This window comes from Equus asinus, unplaced genomic scaffold (assembly GCF_041296235.1).
Source record: "Equus asinus isolate D_3611 breed Donkey unplaced genomic scaffold, EquAss-T2T_v2 contig_2, whole genome shotgun sequence".
In the NCBI taxonomy this organism is placed as follows: domain Eukaryota; kingdom Metazoa; phylum Chordata; class Mammalia; order Perissodactyla; family Equidae; genus Equus; species Equus asinus.
Window position 1 is genome coordinate 1,074,990 of NW_027224849.1, and position 22,493 is coordinate 1,097,482.

Consider the following 22,493-nt stretch of genomic DNA (forward strand, 5'->3'; position numbering starts at 1 on the left):
CCTTTCTTTTCCTTCTTGTGTCTCTGTTCTCTTCAGCCAGACTTGGCTTTTTGCTCTTACCCAGCATGTTCTTTCCTTGAAGCCTCCACACTCCCACTGAGGCTCAACCTGCTCCCTGACGCCACCGCCAGTGCAGTCAGGACGCCTGCATTCCGCCACTAAGCGTGTATTAGTGTTAGAAGAGACGGCGCGTCACAAGAGAACCACAACCATACCTTCAACGCGAGAGAACGTGTGCTGCCCTCTCAGCAATCATGTCAAGGGCCAGGAGAGAAGGCTCTAGTATCTTCAGTGACCTGGGCTCCTTCTGTTTCGCGGCTCTGCCGTCTTCCACGTGCGACTTCTGCCTCATTCCATCTTGAACACCGCAGAACGGCACGTAGTAGACACAAACGACAGGGACTGAGAGGGGTCAAAGCCAAGGGAGTGGTTTCCAGTCCTGAGCATGCTGCGGGGGCTTTTTCCGCTTTTCACCGTTTACTCGGAGTTAGCAGTTCGACCTGAGCTCCACTAGACGGCAGCACGTACACACATTGAGTATACCGATGTGCGAATCCTTAAAAACTCAAGGAAACAGAACCAGCAAACTCGGAAGAAACCTGAACTACACATCCCAGCATTCATCATTAAGCGCCTGACTTGTCTGCACGAAGGTCGGTCTCCGTTTGCCGCTCGCGCAGTGACCTGGAGGACGCCATCCACCTGCTGCTACTCTAAAGTAAGATTTCCTGGTATTTTTTCAATGAAACTTTAAATGGACTGGGAAAAGGAGATGTTTAATTTTTAGATGTTGCTTTGCTCTGCACGTTACTTATTTCAGGAAATCTTAGCAGTTAGATCAGGATAAGGATGCATTTGGAAGTCTGGTATCTTAAGTTTTTCAAAATAACCAAAGAAGAGAGGATTTTTCAGTGTTTTAAGTGAACATTTTTCTTCCGGGCTCACGAAGACAGAATTCCTGAAAATGCTCTGTCTCTGATAATGAAAAATTAACACTTTGATTCCAGTGTTTACAGTAAGAAAGCCATCAAGTTTGCTTTTCATATTGGATTTTACCATTTCAGTCTATGTTTGCAACTCATTTTCCCAAAAACTCTGTTTTAGCGTGGCAGTGCAGTTGACCTAACAGTAAACCTTCGGCTCCAAACTCCGGGCCCAGAAAGGCGGGGAGGCCGCCCGGAGCCCGGCGCCCAGAGCCGCGGGGCGCACGGTCTCAAGTCACAGCGTTTGATCCGCACGCTCAGGACTGGGGGTGGGTAAAGGTTCCTGGAGTCTCTCATTCCTAAAGTACATACTGAAAATATCTCAACTCTCCCCAAGTTTAAAGTGAGTATGAACCTCTCGTGTAAGAAGGGGGAAAACCAGTGAAAATTTCGTTGCCTCAGAGTGGCTGGGCTTCTTGGTGGCTGGCGAGGGCGGCCGCGGTCGGAGCGCCTCGGGCAGCGGCGAGCTGGTCCCGGAGTCGGGCGCCGGCAGCTCGGGGCAGCGCTGGGAGCAGAGGGAGCGAGCGCCCGGGCAGGGGCGGGGACGGCGGGGCACCCCCTGGAACGCCCGCCGCCTGTCCGCGCGTGGACGCCGCGGGCCCCGGGCGGCCGAGGGCTGGACGGCAGGCGTCCGGGCGACACGAGGCCCGCTGGGCCGGCTGGTGGGAGGCCCGGGTGCGACGCCGGCTGGGACGCGGGAAGGAGCGCGCGGGACCGGGCCGCACCTCGGGCCTTCGCCCCGCGCCCCGCCTCCCCCGGCGCGCCCGCCCCCGCCTGCCTGACGCCCCCCGCCCCGCCCCACTGGCGCGCCCGCCCCCGCCTGCCTGACACCCCCCCCCGGCGCGTCCGCCCACGCCTTCCTGACGCCCCCCCCCCCGCCCCCGGCCCTCCCGCCCCCGCTTGCCTGACGCCTGCCCGCGTGAGCGCCCCCGGCGGGCGGAGCCGCGCGTGGCTGAGGAGGACGGAGTGGGGCTCGGGAGGAAAGGGCTTCGGGGCCCAGGCTGGAGAAGCCGCCTGCGCCTTCTCGGGCGCGGTGTGTGTGCGCGCGTGCTGCTTGAGTGCGTTCGCTCAACGCCCTCCCAGCTCGCTTCCCTGCCTTTCCCATCCTGAGGGGGGAAGACGGCGCCCCCACACGCCGGCCCCCGCGGCTGCTAGGGCTGGCGGGTGAAACGTGGGCCGGGGTTCTGAGCAGGCCTTCCTTCTTGGGTAGAAAGACCTTTGGCTTTTGCTCCTTCCCTTGGTGTTTTTTGACGCGGATGCGGATATGGTGCCTTGGGACATAGCAGCCATGTTGTGACTTGGCGCGAGGTCAGAGGCACACGTTGAGAACAGCAGGATGGGGGAGAGAGCCTGGCTCCTTGAAGACCACCTCATTTGATCATCGTTTGACTCCTCGCCACCCCGACCTCAGCACTAGCCGTTCCGCGCGCCCTGCAGTCGGCACTGATCAGACCTGATGCACGCCACCTTTCCCCCGGTCACAGTGTCTCAGTCCTGCCTGTCAGAAGTGACTGACTGTGGCTGTTAAAGCGTTAACTCCCGCCGGCTTAAGCTTGAGAAGAGGATCGGCAGCGTTATGGGGAGGCCTGCGTTTCGTCTGTCTCTCTCACCTGGACCAGGCCACATCAGTTTCCTCATCTGTAAAATGGGGGTATTGGACATGATTTGATTTTCCGGTTCTTTTGTTCAGTGACTTTCTGAGGCCGATGGTGAAATCTTTCCAAGGGACAAGGAAAAACCACAGATGAGAGCCAGCCCTGATGGCTTAGTGGTTAAAGTTTGGTGCACTCCACTTCAGCCTCCTGGTTCAATGTTAGCTTAGGGCGAATCTTCCCCTGCAAAAATAAGAATATAAATAAACAAACTAGAAATGATTGATGGTGCAAACCCAACGGAAGTTTACAGGACAGAAAGCAGGAAGGACATGCCCAGTGGCATAGCAGTGCGTGCGGGCACAGCGGGGAGGATGGGGAGGGGAGGACTCCACCCCTTCTGGATCAGCATTGGGTTCTCAAAAAACCGAAAGGTGGGTCAAGTCCAATGTCTGTCTCTTACTGAGTATCAGTTGAGTGGGCTGTGCCAAATGGTTTTGATGTACAAAGCTAGGTATCTAGAGTGGGCGCTCTTGGAGAATTCTCATGGTGGGAATATTTGTGCTGAGGTGCCATCTTCAGGTTCTTAAAGGAGTACATTGAACCATTCATTCTAGATGTTACTGCATAGGACCATGTCTACAGTGCATGCCATTAAATACACGTGTCTGTAGATTAAACCGCAGGTTCCGTTATGGGTCGACTTGATGGGAAGGTCATCGTCCTGACAGCTGCTGCTCAGGGGATCGGCCGGGCCACTGCCATAGTAAGTTACTATCTCTGTTTGCTTCCTGCCTTTGGAGGTGTTGAATCACGTGGACAGATCCCATGGCTGTTTAATTCTGCTCTACTTCTTTTTTTTATTGGCTTTTGTGCTTCTGTTGTCTTAAGTTACAAAAATAAAAGTTGCTACTCTTGATCCCAGGCAGATGAAGCAAGGCTTACCTCACATATTTATTATGTGACGTCTCATAACTTTTGACGCTGAGAACTTATTTCTTTGCCTCAGTTTCTCTGCACTGTAATAAATTTGTTACAGCGGGCCTAAAGGAGTACATAGCCCTCTGAAATCACCTCAGTTCAGACATAGGACTCCAGAGTTCTAAGACTATCAGGTTACCTTTACCTTGTAATTTATAGCAGCTTCTTGCACATTATAGTCCTCACTTGAGCTAATAATGCAGCTTAACTGTAACGGTAGGATTAGTTTGATATTTGTGAAAACACTAGTATACTCTTAGGAGGAAAAGTGTTGAAATAACCCATTTTTCTCATTATTTGGGGTTTAGTCACCTGCTCAGAAATGGAATAAAGGCTGTCAAATCATAGAATAGTAGTATTTTGAGAGGTGTTAATAACAGAATCCTAGTTTTTTAAAAACACTATTGTATTTGATGTTACTAAAAGGGACAAAGTCAGATGACAAGCACAATGTATGTCATGTTGTACTAATTAATGATAAAAATAACAATGGGAAGGGCTAAGTGAGACTAGATAGTTTGAAATTCCACCCATGTATAAGGAAAACAATGAAAATAAGATAAAGGGAGAAAAGGCTAAAGGATTTTCTATTCATGAGAGCAGCTTAACCAAGTAAACAAAGGATTCATTTGTGTGTTGTCTTCCAGGCTTTTGCAAGAGAAGGTGCCAAAGTCATAGCCACAGATATCAATGAGTCCAAACTTCAAGAACTGGAAAAGTACCCGGGTAAGCAACTCAGCAGCTTGAACTTGGGATTCAGAGTCCATAAGGTATTATAAAAAACAGTACTCGTCTGCTGAAAGAAAATTACTTGGCTGGTCAGCTCCACCGGCCATCTTCTTAGAGCCTGATTCTTTGATATCAAATCTATATCCTGTGAACCTACAGACAAAAATCTGTATACTTAAATATATAAAAGTTGTATACTTAAAATTTTTTTTATCCAGCATGTTGAAGGATTCAGTACCTAATTACAAAGTTGTATGTGAAATTTAACAGTTGTTGCGTTAACTTTTAATGACAACTTTCACTTCTGTGCCCTACTCAGCACAGTGCTGTCCAGTAGGAAAATGATGTGAACCACGTGTGTGATTTAAATTTCCTGTGGCTACATTTAAAAAGTAAAAAGAAACAGATGAAAATTAATTTTAGTAATGTATTTTATTTAACTAAATATATCTAAAATACCATTTTAACATACTCAATATAAAAAAAATTTATGGAATATTTTACATTCTTTTTTCATACTAAATCTTTTAAATTCACGTGTGTTGTACACTTACAGCGCATTTCAGTTCTGACTAGCTGCATTTCAAGTGCTTAGTAGCCACATGTGCCTGGTGGCTACCATATTGGAGACAGCTCAGCCCTAAAGTCACATATGATCAGAAACCCTAAGAGATTATGCAAATTATTTCGCTGTGTATCACCCCTTACTGCACCACACTGAACTCAACTCCAGCATCAAAGGACTTCAACTAGAGTTCCTCTGAAAGAAATCAGAACAGACAGCTCATTTGAAAGTTAATTCTTCCAGCAAAATAGAACAGGTTATATAATCAAATGCAAATTAGCACATTGAATTCATGAACGGAATTAGACTATGCTATTTTAATTATTGGATTGTTTATTTATTATTGGAAAATTATTTAATTTTAATAATAGGGAATTTTAACTCCAAGTCAGAAAAACGCTGTTGTACTGAAAAAGTACTAAGGGAAGAAAGTCCTCCCAAAACTTTCTCCCCTTTCTCTCCTTTTCTATGTTTATAATCTTTTCTTTCTATATCTATAAAAGAATAATAAACCATATTTTTTTTAAAAACATTAAAATAGTGACTTTCTTTTATTAGAGAATGTTTGGGGTTTTTTAGTAACTATTACAGTGTGTCTCTGAGATCCAATGCTGGATCTCTCATGTCTAGCTTTCAAGTGTTTCATCCCTTCTCCTGGCCCCTCATTTCTTCTCCTCGCAATTTAGTGCAGAAATAAGTGATTATACCCTTGACTGACAAAGTTGTTTCCAATAAATAATGGAATTGACATGAAGGTAAAGTGCACAAATGGAAGCAGTCTCCTGTCTCACTGCCCTGCCCTTCCCTACCCCTCACTCAGATAGGATTCAGTGTTCCTGGGGCAGTGACTCACCTCTGGGGAAAGAGCAAGCCTGCGCTCTGTTATTACTGCTGGCTCACTGAGAAGCATCTAATATAGATCATACTTCACTGTAAAGTCTTTTCTCAGAAAAGGCCTTTAGTATTCAATTTAGAGAGTGAAGAGAAAGGGAGGGAAAGAGAGGTGTGTTATTGGGAGTTCAGGATGGGGAGGATTTTAAGATTTTTATTAATGAGATTCTTAAGATTCTTAAGACCCTACCAATGGTCAACAATCCTATGAAGGCAAAATGGACAGATACTGTAATCTTTGTACTTCAAAGCAGCTACATCTACAAGACTAAACATTTTTTATGGGTATAAGTAAATAATTTCCCTTGTTTTATGTTTCAGGTATTCAGACTCGAGTCCTGGATGTCACAAAAAAAAAAACAAATTGATGAGTTTGCCAATGAAATTGAGAGAGTTGACATTCTCTTTAATGTTGCTGGGTAATTCATAACTTTTTAATTTCATTCTCCTCACAGAAAGTTTTCTATGTCTTTTATTAAAAGAAATTTGATAATATGGCCAAATTATTCTTTGTGAACCCTAATATATTCCTTAGGAAATAAAGCTGGATTTTGGACAGAATTTTTGTTACAAGTAAGATTCAGCAAGTAAAACAGCCATAGAAGTTGACATGTGCTTGGGGCCTAAAGGCACTTAAGGATACTCAAGACAACTGCTACCAATCCAACGCTGTTGATCTACCTAAGGCTGGGGACAGGCTCACACCAGTGGACTTGTCACTGATGTTCCACTAAGACTTATAAAATAAAATTAAAAACTGTTTTCCAGGAGTGTCTTTAAGGCAAAGTATATCTGCCAAAAACTGAGTACTCAGTTTATTGAAATGCGAATGTTCCCCATTTGTTGGCACAACATTCTGGCAAGTTCTTTCTACCTCCCAAGCGCAGCATTTCTTATTAGGACAATTAATCCCAGCAAAAGAAGTTTCACTCTGTTGCTTTATATACAGCACAAAGAGAATGGCTTAATTGAACTTGATAGAGTAGTACCAAACTTGCTGAACCATGCTTGAAGGATGAGAGACTGGAGCTGGAGCAGCCCCATGTGGAGCAGCTAGTGCTTGTGCTCACTCTCCCTTTTCAGGCATGACAGTAGAGATGAGGACAGTTGAGGCTTACGCAGGACTAAGTAGATAGAGTCTGATGTTCCACTTTTCTTGTGTGGTGTTAACGTTTATACTGTGGCATTGATAGAAAAATCCTAGAGCCTTCTTATGTATTTTTATGATTCTTCCTAATCATGTTTCAGTATGAAAAAAGTCTGTCTATTCATAGTTTATCATGTGTTACAATGTATGGAAATTAAAGCAACAATTTATGATTATCTATTTTATAAATAATCTGCTCATCTTTCATAGAAGAATATATTCAGAACCATGAAAAAATCAACTAGCAAAATTATTTTTTGAGCATCTATTAAATTTTCAGCAAAGTAAGGGATATAGAAATATAGCATGTGGTTCTTGCTGTCATTTGATTGAACTGGAAGTACAGTGGTACATGGGAATCACAACTGACAATATTTTATAAGTAATTACATAATTTTGGTCCAGGGGACAGTGAAATCAATTAGGACCCCATTGTTATAAAGCTTCCTTGAGGAAATGTGACTTGGAAAATAGCAAAGGCTATTTTGAGGGTTTTCTTTTGTTCTGCTTTGTTTACTCAGTATGTCAGAACTGTACAGTAGCGATATTACTTTGCTGCCCTGAGATGGTGAGATACTTGTTTTCCCTGCAACTTTGATTTCCCTTGAGAATGATAAGTTCTTGCCACCTGAGGGCACTGCTGCTCTTGAAATCAGAGTCCACTGGGGCAAGTGTCCTCAGTTGTTTGTAATGGCGTTGATATTTCCTGTGCATTTGGTATAGAGCTTCTTATGTTTGGGGGCTCCAGACACTTGCCGCCTTCTTTTAAAAGAAGGATCTTGTTTTCAAATAATGAATTTTTTACCTTAAGTTGTTGAGACACTTACTTACCTAATGTACCAAGTGATACTATGTTTGAATTGTTAAAAGTCTTGGTTAGGGAAGGGACAATGGTCTAAGTCAATAAATGAAAATAAAAATGAAAAGGAAGTGGAATAGAAATCGTTTTTAATGATAATTTTTCCCCATTGTTTAATTACTCTTCCAGTTTTGTTCATCATGGAACCTGGTGACTTTTATTGTGATATTATTTCACACTTACGTAAGCATTACAAGACTAGTACAAAGAACTCCTGTTTACCCTTTATCTAGAGTTCCATTGTTAACATTTTGTCCCAACTACTTAATTAGTTGCATTTTCTCTTCTTATATTCATTTTTTTTCTGAACCATTTGAGAGTGAGTTGCAGACATCATGCTCCCTTTCCCCTGAATTCTTCAGTATTTCGGAAGGACAAGAATATTCTTTTATGCAAATAACAAATCAGAAACTTTAAATATGTATAATACTCTTATCTAATGCAAAATCCATATTCAGAGTTTCCACTTGCCCTGATGTCTTTTAATTTGGAACAGTTCTTCTGCCTCTCATTGTCTTTCTTAACTTTGATATTTTTGAGGAGCACAGGCCAGTTATGTTTTTATAAGGTCCCTCAGTTTGGGTCTGTGTGATGCCTCCTTATGATTAGATTAAGGTTATGCATTTTTGGTAGAAATACAACAGAAGTGATACTGTGTTCTTTTTAGTGCATCTTGATAGGAGACACATGATGTCAATTGATCCCAAGACTAGTGATGATAATTTCGATCGCTTGGTTAAAGTGGTATCCACCAGATTTTTCTATGTAAAGTTAATTATTCCCCATTTTTAACCACTAAATAATTTGTGGGGAGATACTGAGACTGTGTAAATATCTTATTCCTTAATAAACTTTCACTTACTAGTTTTAGCATTAATTTATTACTATGACTTTTAAAAAATGTGGTGATTGATTTCATTTATTTTACGCTTACTGGCATTTACAAAGATGCATTTGAAGAACAACATTTTTAAAAGTTATTTTATCGTGGAGAAACGATGGTGTAAAACAGTAATAGGTCTCAAATTTGAAAATAAATTGCTATGATGAAACAAATGAGAATGTGGAGTCATAAAATATAATAGAAAATAGGGGTGCATGGGATTCTTGGGATTGCTGATTTCAGGTTCTTAGGATAGATACCCAGTAGTGGCATAGCTGGGTCATAGGGTATTTCTATTTTTAACTTTTTGAGAAATCTCCATACTGTTTTCCATAGTGGCTGCACTAGTTTGCATTCTCACCAACAGTGTATGAGGGTTCCCTTTTCTCCACAACCTCTCCAACATTTGTCACTTTTTGTGGTTTTGGATCAGCAATCCTAAGAATCCCATGCACCCCTATGTTCATCGCAGCATTATTTACAATAGCCAAGACATGGAACCAACCTAAATGCCCAGAAACTGACGACTGGATAAAGAAGATATGGTATATATACACAATGGAATACTACTCAGCCATAAAAAAGGACCAAATTGTTCCATTCGCATCAACATGGATGGACCTTGAGGGTATTATGGTAAGCAAAATAAGCCAGACAGAGAAAGACGAACTCTATATGACCCCACTTATAGGTGGAAGTTAACATATAGACAAGGAAAACTGATCGGTGGTTACCAGGGAAAAGGGGGGGTGGGGGGAGGGCACACAGGGTGAAGTGGTGTACTCACATCATTACTAACGATAATGTACAACTGAAATCTCACAAGGTTGTAATCTATCATAATCTTAATAAGAAAAATCATAGAAAAAATATAATAGAAAATAATACAAAGCCAACATATGGATAGGTCTATGGAAATTGTGTTAAAAGCCTGCCAATTCCAGATTTGTTCTATTTCTTGTAATTTGTTTAAGAACAGTTTGCAGAAAAATAACCCATGTGTAACAATTTGCTGCTTTTCCCATTTTTGACCTTTGGTTCCCGACCTTTCTCTAGAATAAAAAATACGGATTGTGGGGGAGATTTGTAGGGGAAAGAAAAAGAGACCCAACTGCTGAGCCTTTAATGAATTTTTATTTACCCTGCAGTCGTTAAAAACAATATAGACACATTAAATAAAAGAGAACTCTCCAAAAATCTTGTTAAAGCAGGATTTCTCAGCAGGATCACTGTTAATGTATTGGGCCAGATGATTGTTTGTCGTGGGGGCACTCTTGGGTGCGTCGTAAGATGTTTAGCAGTATCCTTCGCCCCTTCCCCACTATATGCCAGTGATGACCCCATCCGCTGTTGTGATCTCCCAAATAGTCTCCAGACATTGTCACATGTACCCTGGGGGCAAAATTGCCCCCAGAGAGAGCTGCTGTCCTCCAGCGGTGTTTTGCTCCAGCTCCCGTGGTGCTTTAAAATTCCTTGGACATGTGCATGTATAATGTTCACATAGTTAGAAATAGTTTTGATTAAATTTGAGAATCAGTATTTTCACTTAAAAATGTAGTTTACGTAGTTATTTTTTCCATCTTTTTTATTGTGGTAAAAATATACGTAGCATAAAATTTACCATTTTAACCATTTTTAAGTGTACAGTTCAGTGTCTTTAAGTAAATTCATAGTATTGTGTAACCATCGCCACAGTCTATTTGCAGAACTTTTTCATCATCCCAAAGAGAACCTGTGTATCCATTAAACAGTAATTCCCCGTTCCTGTTCTCTCTATCCTCTGTTAATTTCTGTTCTGATTTCTGTTTCTTTCAGTTGTTTTTAATCCATTTAGCTATAGCGTAATTTACTCTATTATTCTCTGTGACAATGGCTTCATTCATTCTTATAAGGCGTTTTAAAAGGTGATTTCTTTAGTTTATATTCCTAAGAGAGGGATTAGTGAATCAAAGGTTATGACGTTTATGATTCTTCTGTAATTTACCAATTGCTTTCTAAAGGGTTTATACTTATTTACACTGTTAGCATAATGTGTGAGAGTACCCATTTCACTGTACCTTCATTGGGCATTATATTTTCAGTTGTTGGGTGTAAAATGGTACCTTGCTATAAAGAGGTTAAAGGTAGTTCAACACATTTTACTAATTGCATCTTTTGTGAGAATTGTTCTATTCTTTGTCCTTGATGTCCTTGTCTATTCCTTTGATGACAAAATTTTTTAAAATGTATTTGATATCTTAATAGAAATAGATGTTAGTTTTTCATCATATTTCTGGGGGTATTTTTCTTGGCTTGTTTTCCTTTTTATTTAAATTGTTACGGTCTTGAAACTTACAAATATAACTTGGCTTGGCTTAGGTCTTTCACCATAACAGATTATAGTTGGCAGGGATGGGGAATAGCATTCTGTGAAAATCAGAAGTAATTTTTATGTGACTGGAAATGTTCTTTTAACATGTTCATAGTCATGTCTAAGAATATACTGTTTATACTGTTTTACCTTTTTTTTTTTGAGGAAGATTAGCCCTGAGCTAACATCTGCTGCCAATCGTCCTCTTTTTGCTGAGGAAGACTGGCCCTGAGCTCACATCCGTGCCCTTCTTCCTCTACTTTATATGTGGGACGCCTGCCACAGCATGGCTTGACAAGCGGTGCCATGTCTGCAGCCAGGATCTGAACCCGTGAACCCCGGGCCCCCAAAGAGGAACGTGCAAACGTAACTGCTGCACCACCGGTCTGGCTCCTGTTTGCTTTATCTTTAATAATTTAAGTGGATTTTTCTAACTTTTGTTTTATTTCTAGTGTTGTATTTGAATTTGCTATTCCTTTCTCTAAAAGAGAGCTCTGCAAGTTTTTATGTAATAACGATTTTAGAAGTGAAATTTTCATGGTTTTGAATCTTGTAATGGTATGGCTAGTCTTTTGCTTTCTAAGAACTGGCTAAGACCATATGCGTAGATACATTTATTTCCTCTTATTTACTGTATTTCTGTTTTTCAAGAAAAGTACCTGAGGACAGGATTTTTCCTCCATGTGGACGCTAGACATATTTAATGATATCCTTCTAAGGAAGCAAGGGTATGGTTCATATTTCCTTAGTTTTGAGTAGTGTGGCCTAGTTGTGATCCAGTTATAAAAGAGTGAGGAGTTCAAAACATTTCCTTTTATTCATAAATTTGTTTCATCGAAGTTATTGTTAAAGCCAACATTTATTTGTGTAACGATAGATAATAAATCTTTGTTATTTGTTGCATGTGCTTTTCTAAAAATTAGGAAACATGGTAGGGGGAGGAAGTCTGTCTTTACTCTTGGGCCAGATCTCTGTGAGGATTATTGAGTCTCTTGCTTTTGAAAAGATAATTAGTTAACAATGATAAACAGTGGAATGATGGGCAAAGTAGATTTATTATATGACACAGCTCCCGTTCAGCGATGATAGCTAGCTTGATTTACACTTAGACTTAAATAGTTGGTGAAGGAATGAAATAACTTTGAAACTTTGGGTGATATAAAGTAAGTCAAGGTATTATCAGGTTATGGGTAGTGTTTTTAATAGAATGAAATATTGAAAAAGCACTGGAGTAATACCATGCTTTCTGTAACTTAGTTCTGGGTCTTCTATTACTTGTGTGTCCCTAGGTCTCAATTCTTTCTTTCTTTCTTTTTTATTTGTGTGAGGAAGATTGGCCCTGAGCTGACATCTGTTGCCAATCTTCCTCCTTTTGCTTGAGGAAGATTGTTGCTGAGCTAACATCTGTTCCAACCTTCCTCTATGTTATGTGGGATGCTGCCACAATGTGGCTTGATGAGCAGTGTGTAGGTCTACACCCAGGATCCAAACTGGGGAAACCCGTGCTGCCAAAGCGAGTGTGTGAACTTAACCACTTGGAAAGTCAAATATAAAGTTGGATTGATGATCCCTTTCAGAAGCAAATTTAATAGCTGGGACGTTATCTTAACAGTCATCTAGTAAAGTTCTCTCATTTTACAAGTGAGGAAATTGAGCTCTACTGAGGTTGCAGTTTGCTTAAGGTCATAACTCTAAGTAGTAATTAGGACTAGAACCAAGATTATTTGACTCCCAGATCAGGGTTCTTGGTGCAGTACTATGCTTTTAATAGCCCATTAGGATTTTTTGTATGTATTTTATAACAATGAAGAATGTAGAATATTTTTCTGTAAGTCATGTCAGAACTCTTGTTCAAGAAACCAAAGGACACTTGTTATGTCTTAAAGTAATTTTTACAGTTTTGTGTCATTGCTACAGTCTCAAGGAAGTAAATTAGCTACAATTCTATTGTTGTGACAGTGGATTATTTAGAATCTTCTTGATTCCTTGTGTTTTTGTTCATATGCTTCAGAGTTGTTTCCTTACTATTTAAATTAAGATAAGGTGATTATTTACTGAAATCACTACAACATAACTCAGAAGCTAAGGGAACTTTCTAGGAGTGTGCAATTAGTGACATAGTTGTTTTCGATCAGAAAAGTTTCCTTTTCTAATCTCAAAGTAGTTTGTATGTGTTCTTTGTTCTGATGTACAGTTTCTACTTTGGATTTGCATGCTCCATAGTTTTGACTCTGTTTTAAGTTCCATAACCAGTTTAACAGTATGACCTTTAGAGGTCAGAATAAATTCCATTTGCTAGGTAGAAAGGTCTTGATGCCTACCTATAGCAGGAGGAAGTCTGGAATAGGAGAAAAAAAGTGTGAGTAAACCAATTCTAGTCTTCTATAAAATTTGAGTAATTTAAACTAATCTTTCTGCTGTGAAAAAATATTCCTTATTTGACCTTTCCATCGTATGTCTTATATTAGAACTTGGAATTCCATTTCGTTATTACCTATGTGATTTTATTATGGTGAAAAATGTGGAATAAGTTAGAAGTTGGCCAAAGAACAGTTACCCTTCCCTTACATTCTTTGATCAGAGTGGGGAAAGTCCAGAAGCTTGGATCAGATTTATGGAACTCATGTCAAGTCCTGGTAACTCTCTTACTACTTTCCTAAATGCACACTATAATAATAGATCAAGAAATATGGAGGTACCCAGAAGATTTAGAACTTAATTGTCCATAAAAACAAGGATCAGTATCTTTCTACAAGATTATCGTTTAATGGGGAGCCAGGATTAGTTACACCTTTAATACTATAAATAGTTGAAACAGCTTATTTTATCTGCAAAGTAAAAAACATCCAACTATACAAATAAGATAAGGATTGTTTTAACCATTCAGCTTATTCAGCAAATACTTATTAAATGGCTGTTTATTTACTAGGGGATACAGTCGTGACGTCCATACTATCCTGTGGCTCTAGAGAGCTGTTTCTTTCTAGTGTCATATGTATTTGTGGAATTTTTATGTAATCAAGTAGAATATGTTTAATTATAGCTGTGTTTGATTTGCTGTAAATTCAGGACATTGGACTCACTTGTTTAAAGCCCCCATCTAATTACAACATTGCTAAGAATTGTTTTTCCTGAGTACTTTCTTTTTTTTCTTTTTTTCCTGAGTACTTTAAAAATCTCTCCCCATTTTTTACTTGCTATATTAAATGAAAGCAAACCTCTACTTCTTAAGTACTTTGTAATTCAGATCTGGCTAAGGTATGATTTGGGAGTTATCAACTACATTTAGATTCTGGCTCCACAATTTATTTACATTGTGACTTCGGGCAAGTTACCTAACCTCCCTGTGCCTCAGTTTTCTCATCCGTACAATGGAGATAATAATAGTACCTATCTTATAGGGTAGTTCTGAGGATTACCTGAGATAATGCGTGTTAAGCACTTAGAACAGTGCTTAACCCAGTAAATGTTACCTATGGCGGTTGAATCTTCTCTAGGAACACCCAGTGAGGTGTAAGGGCAGGGGACGCTTGAAATGAATGACTTGTATGTTTTTATGTCATGAATTCACAAATAAGCATTAATCCATGTTTAACTGAATATAATCAGAAGTGTGTGAGTTTAAATTCTAGATTTCCTTACTTATATAAATGCTTATCTATACAAATTTGAGTACCTACTGTTTATAGGCCACTTATTCTAGGGTATAGAACACTGAGCTAGGTGTTAAAATAATATTCTTTATATATTTAACTTTCTTATTCTGGAAAATCACAAGTGTATTCAAAAAGAAGAAAATAGAACCCTGCCAAGTACCTGTCACCAAGCTTCAACAATTACCATCTCATGGTTAGTTGAATTTCATATAGACCCACCCAGGTCCCCCCTCACTGGATTATTTTGAAACAAATTCCAGACATCATATTATTATATTGAATTTTTTTGTTTTTTAAAAAAACTGTGCCGTAGAGTGTTTGCCTAAAATGAACTATTTGCAAAAAGACAAGTTGATTTTTTTTTATTTTCTTTTGGTGCCAATACAAGAAACAGGTAGCATTCTTGATTTCCTTTAAGTGGTAGTATCTTTGGTGTTTGGCGTCCATCATAATTGTAGTTTAGAGGTTATTGTACTCTTCATGTTATTTTTTTAAAGATTTTTTATTTTTTTCCTTTTTCTTCCCAAAGCCCCCCAGTACAGAGTTGTACGTTCTTCGTTGTGAGTCCTTCTAGTTGTGGCATGTGGGATGCTGCCTCAGCGTGGTCTGATGAGCAGTGCCATGTCTGTGCCCAGGATTCGAACCAACGAAACACTGGGCCGCCTGCAGTGGAGCGCGCAAACTTAACCACTCGGCCATGGGGCCAGCCCCTACTCTCATATTATTGAAGTATAAATATTTCAACATTTTATTATGAAAAATTTTCAAACTTACAGCTAGATTGAAAAAATTTTACATATACTTACTGGAGTCTACCTTTAGTATTTTACTGTACTTATTTCATCACATATTTATCTATCTATCCAACTCTCCATTGATGTAACAATCCATCTTGTTTTCTTATTCATTTCAAAGTAAATTGAAGAGATCAGGATAATTGAAGTTTAATTTTTAAAGTTGCCTTTTCAACTAGATTTTATCAGATTTCTTGTTCTGCATAAAATTTGTTGTTGTGAATGATGGTTTATATCTGAAGTTCTGAGTTGTGACAACTCATTCTCTGTGGTTTCAGTGCTTCTCATTTTGAACTTTGCTTTCATACACTGGGAACCTTTCTTAGAGTATTTAGCTTATGTCCCAGTAATTCATATTTAGCCAACACTAAATAGAATGAATAATGAGGGTTTTGCATGTGTGTTTTCACTGGTCTTTTAAAAAACACTATTCTAGGAAGTCCTTGTGTGTCCCAGGGTGATACAGCAAACTAATATGCTATTTTAGGAATCTCCTTTAAATTTTTCCATTTAACGATTATTTTGAGGGCCAAAAGTCGCTGTTTTGGTGTGTAGCTCTTTTTCTTGGATCTTGGTATTCTGTAAAGTGCCTAAATATACTTTGATCTCCACATGACTGTGTAACTTGTGACAGAAAAAGCTGTTCTCCACACCATGAGCTTCTTGAATGCTAATGATAGCCATGTAGTAAATGCTTATTGAGTAAATAAGTAAAGCAAATGTATCAATTCTTATCTTTATTTTGTTTTTTGAAGTTTTCGTTTCCCTTAAAACTTACATGAAGGAAAGAAGGCTACTTTTATTCTCTGTAGAACAAAGTGAAGTAAGTTGTTTATATTCTAAATACTTCGTTAGCATATTTTCAGACTTAAGTTATTGTAAGGTAGAGGTAATGAGAGTTCTAGAACATGCACACTCTGAATTTATTTAATTGTGAAATATTCCAGACAAGAACACAATATAAATACCTTTCCACCTACTACCCAGCCTTATGAAATCTTATGTCACATTTGCTTCAGATTTCTTTTAGAGAAGTAAAACATTACAGGTAGACATGAGGTCTCATGGATTTTAAAATATTGTCTACATATATGAACATATAATGGACACGTTTTTACGTAGTCATAAACATTATTTAGAATTCTTTTGGTTTCCTAAGTTTAAGTTGCACCCTACAGTACATATTATTTTACAGCTTGCTTTTTTGTTTAGTGTTGTTTTGGGGAGTATGAAGTAGCCTTAGATCAGCACTATCCAAAACAATAGCCACTATCTCTGGCTATTGAGTATTTGAAATGTAGCTAGTGTGAATTGAGATGTGCTGGAAGTGTATTTGCACAATGGGTTAAGACAAAATGAAAAAATTATGTAAAATCTCATTACGAATTCCTTTATATTGTATATTGAAGTGATAATTTGGATATATTGGGTTAAATAAGATATTAAAATTAATTTCACCTGCCTTTTCAATTTCCTTAACTTGGCTTCTAGAAAATTTTACATTATACTTGTGGCTCATGTTTGTGGCTTACATTACATTTCTTTTGGACAACACTAATCTAGATTGCTCACTTTTCATTCCTGTTTAGTATTAAGTTGTATGAGTAAACTGTAATTTATCTACCCTTGGTGGATTTTTGAATCTTTTTCTAATTTGGTGCTATTAAATGTGGTTCCATAAACACTCTTCATCATGTCTCCTTTGAACATATGCTAGCGTTTCTTCAGGAGATCAATTTTACTTAGGTCATAATAGTTTATAACATTGTGAAATTCCAGTTGTACATTATTATTTGTCACTCACCATATATATGTGCCCCTTTAGCCCTTATCCCCACCCCCGAACCTCCTACCCTTAGGTAACCACTAATCTGTTCTCTGTCCATGTATTTATCTTCCACATGAGTGAAATCATACGGTGTTCATCTTTTTCTGTCTGGCTTATTTAGCTTAACATAATATCCTCAAGTTCCATCCATGTTGTTGCAAATGGGAAGGTTTTGTCTTTTGTTATGGCTGAGTAGTATTTCATTGTATATAACTACCACATCATCTTTATTCAATCATCAGTCGATGGGCACTTGAGTTGCTTCCACATCTTGACTATTGTGAATAATGCTGCAAAGAACATAGGGGTTCATGGGTCTATTTAAATTGTTGATTTCAAGTTCTTTGGATAAATACCCAGCAGTGGCATAGCTGGATCATATGGTAGTTTTATTTTTAATTTCTTGAGAAATCTCCATGCTGTTTTCCATAGTGACTGCACCAATTTGCATTCCCACCAGCAGTGTATGAGGGTTCCCTTTTCTCCACACCCTCTCCAACATTTGTTCTTTTTTGTCTTGGTGATTATAGCCATTCTGACAGGTGTAAGGTGATACTTAGTGTAGTTTTGATTTGCATTCTCCTGATGATTAGTGATGTTGAACATCTTTTCGTGTGCCTGTTGGCCATCTGCTTTGGAGAAATGTCTGTTCATATCCTCTGCCCTTTTTTTTTTTTTTTTGGGTGGCTCAAACAGCAGAAGTTTATTTTCTCATAAGGAGGCTGTAAGTCAGAGATGAAGGTGCCACCAGAATTGGTTTCTGGTGAGACCTCTCTTCTTACCTTGTGGACAGCCACCTTTCCCTGTGTCCTCACATTCCTCTGCCCATTTTTTGATTGGGTTGTTTGTTTTTTTGTTGTTGAATTGTATGAGTTCTTTATATAGTATGGAGATTAACCCCTTGTTGGATATATGACTTGCAAATATTTTCTCCCAGTTGGTGGGTGGGTTGTCTTTTTGTTATGTTCTTGGTTTCCTTGGCCTTGCAGAAGCTCCTTAATCTGATGAAGTCCCATTTGCTTATTTTTTCTTTTGTTTCCCTTGCGAGAGTAGACATGGTATTTGAAAAGGTACTGCTAAGACCGATGTCAAAGAGTATACTGCCTATATTTTCATCTAGGAGTTTTATAGTTTCACGTCTTATCTGCAGGTCTTTAATCTCTTTTGAGTTGATTTTTGTGTATGGCGAGAAAGATAATGGTCTACTTTCATTCTTGTGCATGTAGCTGCCCAGTTTCCCCAGCACCATTTATTGAAGAGACTTTGCTTTCTCCATCGTATGTTCTTAGCTCCTTTGTCGAGGATTAGCTGTCCATAGATGTGTGGTTTTCTTTCTGGCTTTCAGTTCTGTTCCATTGATCTATGTGTCTGTTTGTGTACCAGTACCATGCTGTTTTGATTACCATAGCTTTGTAGTATATTTTGAAGTCAGGGATTGTGATGCCTCCAGCTTCATTCTTTTTTCTCAGGATTGGTTTCACTGTTTGGGGTCTTTGGTTGCCCCATATGAATTTTAGCCTTCTTAGTTCTCTTTCCCTGAAGAATATCATTGGGATTCTGATTGGGATTACATTGGATCTGTAGATTTCTTTAGGTAGTATGGACATTTTAACTATGTTTATCTTCCCAATCCATATGCCTGGAATATTTTTCCGTTTTATAATGTCATTATTGATTTCTTTCAATAATGTCTTATAATTTTCATTGTATAGGTCTTACCTCCTTGGTCAAATTTATTCCTAGATATTTTATTCTTTTTGTTGCACTTGTAAATGGGATTGTATTCTTGAGTTCTCTTTCTGTTAGTTCATTATTAGAGTATAGAAATGCAACTGATTTTTATAAGTTGATTTTGTACCCTGCAGCTTTGCTGTAGTTCTTCATTATTTCTAGTAGTTTTCCAGTGGATTCTTTAGGATTTTCTATATATAAAATCATGTCATCTGTAAACACTGAGAGTTTCACTTCTTCATTGCCAGCTTGGATTGCTTTTATTTCTTTCTCTTGCTTAATTGCTCTTGCCAAAATATCCACTACTGCATTGAATATTAGTGGAGATTGTCTTCTTCCTGTTTGTCTTAGAGGGATGGTTTTCAGTTTTTCCTTGTTGAGTATGATGTTGGCTGTCAGTTTGTCATATATGGCCTTTATTATGTTGAGGCACTTTACTTCTGTACCCATTTTGTTGAGAGTTTTTATCATAAATGGCTGTTGGATCTTGTCAAATGCTTTCTCTGTGTCTGTTGAGATGATCATATAGTTTTTATTCCTCATGTTGTTAATGTGGTTTATCACATTGATTGATTCGCAGATGCTGAAGCATCCGTGCATCCCTGTATAAATCCCATTTGATCATGGTGTATGATGCTTTTAATGTATTGCTGCATTCAGGTTGCCACTGTTTTGTCGAGGACTTTTGCATGTATGTTCATCAGTGATACTGGCCTCTAATTTTCCTTCTTTGTGTTTTCCTCATCTGGCTTTGGGATCAGGGTGACAGTGGCCTTGTAGAATGTGTTAGGAAGTGTTCCATCTTCTTGAATTTTTTGGAAAAGTTTGAGAAGGATAGGCACTGACTCTTCTTTGAATGTTTCCTAGAATTCTCCAGAGCAGCCATTTGGTCCTGGACTTTTGTTTTCTGGGAGGCTTTTGATTACTGTTTTAGTCTCTTTGCTTGTGATTGGTCTATTCAGATCCTCTGTTTCTTCTTGACTTAGTTTTGGGAGGTTGTATGAGTCTAAGAATTTATCCATTTCTTCTAGATTGTCCCATTTGTTGACATACTGTTTTTCACAGTCTTCTCTTATAATCCTTTGCATTTCTGTGGTATTTGTTGTAATTTCTCTTCTTTCATTTCTAATTATATTTACTTGAGCCTTTTTCCTTTTTTCCTTAGTGAGTCTGGCTAAGGGTTTGTGAATTTTGCTTATCTTCTCAAAGAACCAGCTGTTAGTTTCATTGATCTTTTCTACTGTTTATTTGATTTGTTTCATTTTTTTCTGAACTTAGTTTTTATTATTTTCTTCTTTCTGCTGACTTTGGATTTTGTTCTTCATTTTCTCTGTTAGGCATAGTTTAAGATTGCTTATTGGAGATTTTTCTTGTTTCCATGGTGGACCTGGATTGCTGTGAATTTCCCTCTCAGGACCTCTTTTGCTGCATCCCATATGACTTTGTATGATGTGTTTTCATTTTCATTTGTCTCCAGATATTTTTTGATTTTTCCTTTGATTTCTTCAGTGATCCATTGGTTGTTCAGTAGCATGTTGTTTAGTGTCCACATATTCATGACTTGCCCAGCTTTTTTCTTGTAGTTGACTTCTAGTTTCATAGAATACAGTTGAAAAAGATGCTTGATATGATTTCAGTCTTAAGTTCTTGAGGCTTGCCTTGTTTCCCAACATATGGTCCGTCTTTGAGAATGTTCCACGTGTACTTGGGAACAATGTGTATTCTGCAGTTTTTGGATGGAATGTTCTATACATATCTGTTAAGTCCCTCTGCTCTAGTTTTTCATTTATATCCCATGTTTCCTTGGTGACTTTCTGTATGATCTATCCATTGATGTAAGTGGGGTGTTAAGGGCCCCTACTATTATTGTTTTGCTGTTAATATCTCTGTTTAGGTCAGTCAGTAGTTACTTTGTGTACTTTGGTGCTCCTGTGTTAGGTGCATATACTTAAAAGTGTTATATCCTCTTGGTGTAGTGTCCCTTTTATTATTATATACTGCCTGTGTTGTCTCTCATTGCCTTTTTTATCTTGAAGTCTACTTTGTCTGATACAGGTATGGCAAGACCTGCTTTCTTTTGTTTTCCCTTAACTTGGAGTATTGTCTTCCATCCCTTCTAAGCCCGTATTTGTGTTTAGAGCTGAGATGTTTCCTGGAGGCAGCATATTGTTGGGTCTTGTTTTTTTAATCCATCCAGCCACTCTGTGTTTTTTGATTGGAGAATTCACTCCACTTGCATTTATAATGATTATTGACATATGAGGGCTTAATGCTGCCATTTTATCACTTGTTTTCTGGTTGTTCTGTATTTCCCTTGTTTCTCAATCCGGTGTATTTCTGACTGTGAATTAAGTTTGGCGACTCTCTATGAGGGTTTTCTCAGTTTTGTCTTTATTTATCATTTGTGTCTCTGTTCTGAGTTTTTGTTCAGTAGTTATCGTGAGGTTTGTATAAAAGATCTTGTAGATGAAATAGTCCATTTTCTGATAGCCTCTTATTTTCTTAGTCTGAGCAGGTTCCATCTCTTCCTTCTTCCCTGAGTTATTGTTGTCACAACTTAATCCGTTTTGTGAGTTTTGGTTAAAATGAAGTGATTATAGTTATTTTTGATGTTTTCCTTCCCTTTTTCTTTAACGTTATAATTGTTTGCTAACCTGTTGTGATAGAGAGTTGTAATATTCTGTTTTTGTCTATCTCCTCGCTCAAGGCTTGGTTAACCCTTTTTTTTTGAGGTATGAGGGCCTTCGTGATCATTTCTTTTATGGGAGGTTTTGTGGCAGTGAACTCCTTTAGCTTTTATTCATCTGGAAAAGTTTTTATTTCTCCAGCACATCTGAAGGATATTTTTGCTGGGTAGAGTATTCTCGGCTGAAAGTTTTTGTCTTTCAGAATTTTGAATATATCATTCTGCTCTCTCCTAGCCTCTAAGGTTTCTGCTGAGAAATCTGAAAGCCTGATAGGGGTTCTGTTGTAGGTTATTTTCTTCTGCCTTGCTGCCCTTAATACTTTTGGTCTTTGATTTTTGCCAGTTTTACTAATACATGCCTTGGAGAAGGTCTTTTTATGTTGATGTAATTAAGAGTTCTATTGACTTCATTTACTTGTAATTCCAGCTCCTTCCCTGGCTTTGGGAAGTTCTCAGCTATTATTTCTTTGAACAAGCTCTCTGCTCCTTTCTCCCTCTGGAATACCGATTATCCTTATGTTACATTTTGTAATTGAGTTGGATATTTTTTCATTTGTTTGTAGTCTTACTTCTATCTCCTCATCCTTCTGAAGCATTTGCATATTTCTTTCTTCTAAATTGCTAATTTTGTCCTCCATAATATCACCTCTGTTTAAAGACTCCAAATTTTTCTTTATCTTATTCATTGTGTTTTTCATTGCCAGCATTTCTGATTTTTTTTTTTTCTATATCTCATTGAGTTTTTTTGTGATAGTTATTTTGAATTGTCCGTCAGTTAGATTGTAATTTTCTGTGGCTTCAGGATTCATTTCTGGGTC

At 38.6% G+C, this 22,493-nt stretch overlaps 1 long non-coding RNA gene across 7 annotated transcripts; it reads left to right on the forward strand.

Annotated features, from left to right (window-relative positions):
* Positions 1-132: 132 nt before the first annotated feature.
* On the forward strand, positions 133-17,120 carry LOC139043327 (uncharacterized). 7 transcript variants are annotated; one of them, XR_011500418.1, is made up of 7 exons: positions 133-718; positions 3,250-3,341; positions 4,204-4,282; positions 6,063-6,160; positions 9,103-9,266; positions 11,146-11,364; positions 15,166-17,120. It is a non-coding gene; the product is annotated as an uncharacterized lncRNA (long non-coding RNA). The 7 variants fall into 7 exon arrangements; XR_011500414.1 differs by lacking the exon at positions 15,166-17,120 and having other exon boundaries at positions 11,150-12,926; XR_011500413.1 differs by lacking the exon at positions 15,166-17,120 and having other exon boundaries at positions 11,146-12,924.
* Positions 17,121-22,493: the final 5,373 nt, after the last annotated feature.